General features: G+C 52.0%; 3 non-coding genes and 4 pseudogenes across 3 annotated transcripts; all 7 read left to right on the top strand.

The window, feature by feature from the left end:
* The first annotated feature begins 486 nt into the window (after nt 1-486).
* LOC148671735 (5S ribosomal RNA) lies at nt 487-605 on the top strand. Its single transcript, XR_015938433.1, has one exon. It is a non-coding gene; the product is annotated as a 5S ribosomal RNA (ribosomal RNA).
* Nucleotides 606-1,142: 537 nt separating this feature from the next.
* On the top strand, nt 1,143-1,261 carry LOC148671734 (5S ribosomal RNA; annotated as a pseudogene).
* Nucleotides 1,262-1,798: 537 nt separating this feature from the next.
* Nucleotides 1,799-1,917, top strand: LOC148671733 (5S ribosomal RNA; annotated as a pseudogene).
* A 533-nt stretch (nt 1,918-2,450) lies between these two features.
* On the top strand, nt 2,451-2,569 carry LOC148671732 (5S ribosomal RNA). Its single transcript, XR_015938601.1, has one exon. It is a non-coding gene; the product is annotated as a 5S ribosomal RNA (ribosomal RNA).
* Nucleotides 2,570-3,106: 537 nt separating this feature from the next.
* LOC148671731 (5S ribosomal RNA) lies at nt 3,107-3,225 on the top strand (annotated as a pseudogene).
* Nucleotides 3,226-3,762: 537 nt separating this feature from the next.
* On the top strand, nt 3,763-3,871 carry LOC148671730 (5S ribosomal RNA; annotated as a pseudogene).
* Nucleotides 3,872-4,408: 537 nt separating this feature from the next.
* On the top strand, nt 4,409-4,527 carry LOC148671729 (5S ribosomal RNA). The gene has a single exon (XR_015938150.1). It is a non-coding gene; the product is annotated as a 5S ribosomal RNA (ribosomal RNA).
* The last annotated feature ends 473 nt before the right edge of the window (nt 4,528-5,000 follow it).

Genomic DNA, 5,000 nt, shown 5'->3' with positions numbered 1-5,000 from the left:
ACACGTGCAGTGCAGCTTGTCCGTCTGTTTATTTGTCAGCTTTGGCGAGACACGGTTGCTTGTGTATTAGCGTGAGCGTTTTTTATTCTGATCAGGAACAGTTTTACAAGTCCGCAAAGGATCGAGGAAAGGTTTATCGCCAGCTGAAAAGAGACACAGCGCTTCGGCTGTGGAGACTTGTTCGGCTGGCGTTCGGAGAGTCGCGTTTTTCAGAATTGTATTGAGATCGTTTTCCACAGAGCTCAGATGTCAAAGCACAGCAGCAGCTCTCCACAGCGATCCTCTATAGCGCCCTTTCTCCCGCAGCTCCGTCCTCATTGGAAGGAAGCAAGAGTGAAAGGCTGAAGTGAAATAGAGCGGGGACGAAGGCAGTGAAGAGAGAGAACGTGGGAAGAAGAGAAAAACGCAAGGGAAAAAAAGCAGCGTCGTAAAAGAGGTGACGGAGCTGTCCTCTCAATAAGAAGGGTGCCAGCGAGCCTTGCTCTCGCTTACGGTCACACCACCTTGAGCATGCCTGATCTCGTCTGATCTCGGAAGCTAAACAGGGATGGGCCTGGTTAGTACTTGGATGGGAGACCGCCTGGGAATACCAGGTGCTGTAAGCTTTTAAGCGCAGGAGGCGCCCTATCCCCGCTCGCTCGCTCATTCCCCTGTTCACACGTGCAGTGCGGCTTGTCCGTCTGTTTATTTGTCAGCGTTGGCGAGATGCGGGTGCTTGTGTATTAGCGTGAGCGTTTTTTATTCTGATCATGAACAGTTTAACAAGTCCGCAAAGGATCGAGGAAAGGTTTATCGCCAGCTGAAAAGAGACACAGCGCTTCGGCTGTGGAGACTTGTTCGGCTGGCGTTCGGAGGGTCGCGTTTTTCAGAATTGTATTGAGATCGTTTTCCACAGAGCTCAGATGTCAATGCACAGCAGCAGCTCTCCACAGCGATCCTCTATAGCGCCCTTTCTCCCGCAGCTCTGTCCTCATTGGAAGGAAGCAAGAGTGAAAGGCTGAAGTGAAATAGAGCGGGGACGAAGGCAGTGAAGAGAGAGAACGTGGGAAGAAGAGAAAAACGCAAGGGAAAAAGAGCAGCGTCGTAAAAGAGGTGACGGAGCTGTCCTCTCAATAAGAAGGGTGCCAGCGAGCCTTGCTCTCGCTTATGGCCACAACCCCTTGAGCACGCCTGATCTCGTCTGATCTCGGAAGCTAAACAGGGATGGGCCTGGTTAGTACTTGGATGGGAGACCGCCTGGGAATACCAGGTGCTGTAAGCTTTTAAGCGCAGGAGGCGCCCTATCCCCGCTCGCTCGCTCATTCCCCTGTTCACACGTGCAGTGCGGCTTGTCCGTCTGTTTATTTGTCAGCTTTGGCGAGACGCGGGTGCTTGTGTATTAGCGTGAGCGTTTTTTATTCTGATCATGAACAGTTTTACAAGTCCGCAAAGGATCGAGGAAAGGTTTATCGCCAGCTGAAAAGAGACACAGCGCTTCGGCTGTGGAGACTTGTTCGGCTGGCGTTCGGAGAGTCGCGTTTTTCAGAATTGTATTGAGATCGTTTTCCACAGAGCTCAGATGTCAAAGCACAGCAGCAGCTCTCCACAGCGATCCTCTATAGCGCCCTTTCTCCCGCAGCTCCGTCCTCATTGGAAGGAAGCAAGAGTGAAAGGCTGAAGTGAAATAGAGCGTGGATGAAGGCAGTGAAGAGAGAGAACGTGGGAAGAAGAGAAAAACGCAAGGGAAAAAAAGCAGCGTCGTAAAAGAGGTGACGGAGCTGTCCTCTCAATAAGAAGGGTGCCAGCGAGCCTTGCTCTCGCTTACGGCCACACCCCCTTGAGCACGCCTGATCTCGTCTGATCTTGGAAGCTAAACAGGGATGGGCCTGGTTAGTACTTGGATGGGAGACCGCCTGGGAATACCAGGTGCTGTAAGCTTTTAAGCGCAGGAGGCGCCCTATCCCCGCTCGCTCATTCCCCTGTTCACACGTGCAGTGCGGCTTGTCCGTCTGTTTATTTGTCAGCTTTAGCGAGACACGGGTGCTTGTGTATTAGCGTGAGCGTTTTTTATTCTGATCAGGAACAGTTTAACAAGTCCGCAAAGGATCGAGGAAAGGTTTATCGCCAGCTGAAAAGAGACACAGCGCTTCGGCTGTGGAGACTTGTTCGGCTGGCGTTCGGAGAGTCGCGTTTTTCAGAATTGTATTGAGATAGTTTTCATCAGAGCTCAGATGTCAAAGCACAGCAGCAGCTCTCCACAGCGATCCTCTATAGCGCCCTTTCTCCCGCAGCTCCGTCCTCATTGGAAGGAAGCAAGAGTGAAAGGCTGAAGTGAAATAGAGCGGGGACGAAGGCAGTGAAGAGAGAGAACGTGGGAAGAAGAGAAAAACGCAAGGGAAAAAAAGCAGCGTCGTAAAAGAGGTGACGGAGCTGTCCTCTCAATAAGAAGGGTGCCAGCGAGCCTTGCTCTCGCTTACGGCCACACCACCTTGAGCACGCCTGATCTCGTCTGATCTCGGAAGCTAAACAGGTATGGGCCTGGTTAGTACTTGGATGGGAGACCGCCTGGGAATACCAGGTGCTGTAAGCTTTTAAGCGCAGGAGGCGCCCTATCCCCGCTCGCTCGCTCATTCCCCTGTTCACACGTGCAGTGCGGCTTGTCCGTCTGTTTATTTGTCAGCTTTGGCGAGACACGGGTGCTTGTGTATTAGCGTGAGCGTTTTTTATTCTGATCAGGAACAGTTTTACAAGTCCGCAAAGGATCGAGGAAAGGTTTATCGCCAGCTGAAAAGAGACACAGCGCTTCGGCTGTGGAGACTTGTTCGGCTGGCGTTCGGAGAGTCGCGTTTTTCAGAATTGTATTGAGATCGTTTTCCACAGAGCTCAGATGTCAAAGCACAGCAGCAGCTCTCCACAGCGATCCTCTATAGCGCCCTTTCTCCCGCAGCTCCGTCCTCATTGGAAGGAAGCAAGAGTGAAAGGCTGAAGTGAAATAGAGCGGGGACGAAGGCAGTGAAGAGAGAGAACGTGGGAAGAAGAGAAAAACGCAAGGGAAAAAAAGCAGCGTCGTAAAAGAGGTGACGGAGCTGTCCTCTCAATAAGAAGGGTGCCAGCGAGCCTTGCTCTCACTTACGGCCACATCCCCTTGAGCACGCCTGATCTCATCTGATCTCGGAAGCTAAACAGGGATGGGCCTGGTTAGTACTTGGATGGGAGACCGCCTGGGAATACCAGGTGCTGTAAGCTTTTAAGCGCAGGAGGCGCCCTATCCCCGCTCGCTCGCTCATTCCCCTGTTCACACGTGCAGTGCGGCTTGTCCGTCTGTTTATTTGTCAGCTTTGGCGAGACACGGGTGCTTGTGTATTAGCGTGAGCGTTTTTTATTCTGATCAGGAACAGTTTTACAAGTCCGCAAAGGATCGAGGAAAGGTTTATCGCCAGCTGAAAAGAGACACAGCGCTTCGGCTGTGGAGACTTGTTCGGCTGGCGTTCGGAGAGTCGCGTTTTTCAGAATTGTTTTGAGATCGTTTTCCACAGAGCTCAGATGTCAAAGCACAGCAGCAGCTCTCCACAGCTATCCTCTATAGCGCCCTTTCTCCCGCAGCTCCGTCCTCATTGGAAGGAAGCAAGAGTGAAAGGCTGAAGTGAAATAGAGCGGGGACGAAGGCAGTGAAGAGAGAGAACGTGGGAAGAAGAGAAAAACGCAAGGGAAAAAAAGTAGCGTCGTAAAAGAGGTGACGGAGCTGTCCTCTCAATAAGAAGGGTGCCAGCGAGCCTTGCTCTCGCTTATGGCCACACCCCCTTGAGCACGCCTGATCTCGGAAGCTAAACAGGGATGGGCTTGGTTAGTACTTGGACGGGGGACCGCCTGGGAATACCAGGTGCTGTAAGCTTTTAAGCGCAGGAGGCGCATAATCCCCGCTCGCTCGCTCATTCCCCTGTTCATACGTGCAGTGCGGCTTGTCCGTCTGTTTATTTGTCAGCTTTGGCGAGACACGGGTGCTTGTGTATTAGCGTGAGCGTTTTTTATTCTGATCAGGAACAGTTTAACAAGTCCGCAAAGGATCGAGGAAAGGTTTATCGCCAGCTGAAAAGAGACACAGCGCTTCGGCTGTGGAGACTTGTTCGGCTGGCGTTCGGAGAGTCGCGTTTTTCAGAATTGTATTGAGATCGTTTTCCACAGAGCTCAGATGTCAAAGCACAGCAGCAGCTCTCCACAGCGATCCTCTATAGCGCCCTTTCTCCCGCAGCTCCGTCCTCATTGGAAGGAAGCAAGAGTGAAAGGCTGAAGTGAAATAGAGTGGGGACGAAGGCAGTGAAGAGAGAGAACGTGGGAAGAAGAGAAAAACGCAAGGGAAATAGAGCAGTGACGTAAAAGAGGTGACGGAGCTGTCCTCTCAATAAGAAGGGTGCCAGCGAGCCTTGCTCTCGCTTACGGCCACACCCCCTTGAGCACGCCTGATCTCGTCTGATCTCGGAAGCTAAACAGGGATGGGCCTGGTTAGTACTTGGATGGGAGACCGCCTGGGAGTACCAGGTGCTGTAAGCTTTTAAGCGCAGGAGGCGCCCTATCCCCGCTCGCTCGCTCATTCCCCTGTTCACACGTGCAGTGCGGCTTGTCCGTCTGTTTATTTGTCAGCTTTGGCGAGACACGGGTGCTTGTGTATTAGCGTGAGCGTTTTTTATTCTGATCAGGAACAGTTTTACAAGTCCGCAAAGGATCGAGGAAAGGTTTATCGCCAGCTGAAAAGAGACACAGCGCTTCGGCTGTGGAGACTTGTTCGGCTGGCGTTCGGAGAGTCGCGTTTTTCAGAATTGTATTGAGATCGTTTTCCACAGAGCTCAGATGTCAAAGCACAGCAGCAGCTCTCCACAGCGATCCTCTATAGCGCCCTTTCTCCCGCAGCTCCATCCTCATTGGAAGGAAGCAAGAGTGAAAGGCTGAAGTGAAATAGAGCGGGGACGAAGGCAGTGAAGAGAGAGAACGTGGGAAGAAGAGAAAAACGCAAGGGAAAAAAAGCA

This window comes from Lepisosteus platostomus, chromosome 5 (genome assembly GCF_059453375.1).
Source record: "Lepisosteus platostomus isolate fLepPlt1 chromosome 5, fLepPlt1.hap1, whole genome shotgun sequence".
NCBI classification, from domain to species: domain Eukaryota; kingdom Metazoa; phylum Chordata; class Actinopteri; order Semionotiformes; family Lepisosteidae; genus Lepisosteus; species Lepisosteus platostomus.
This window is presented reverse-complemented; position numbering and strand designations above follow the sequence as displayed.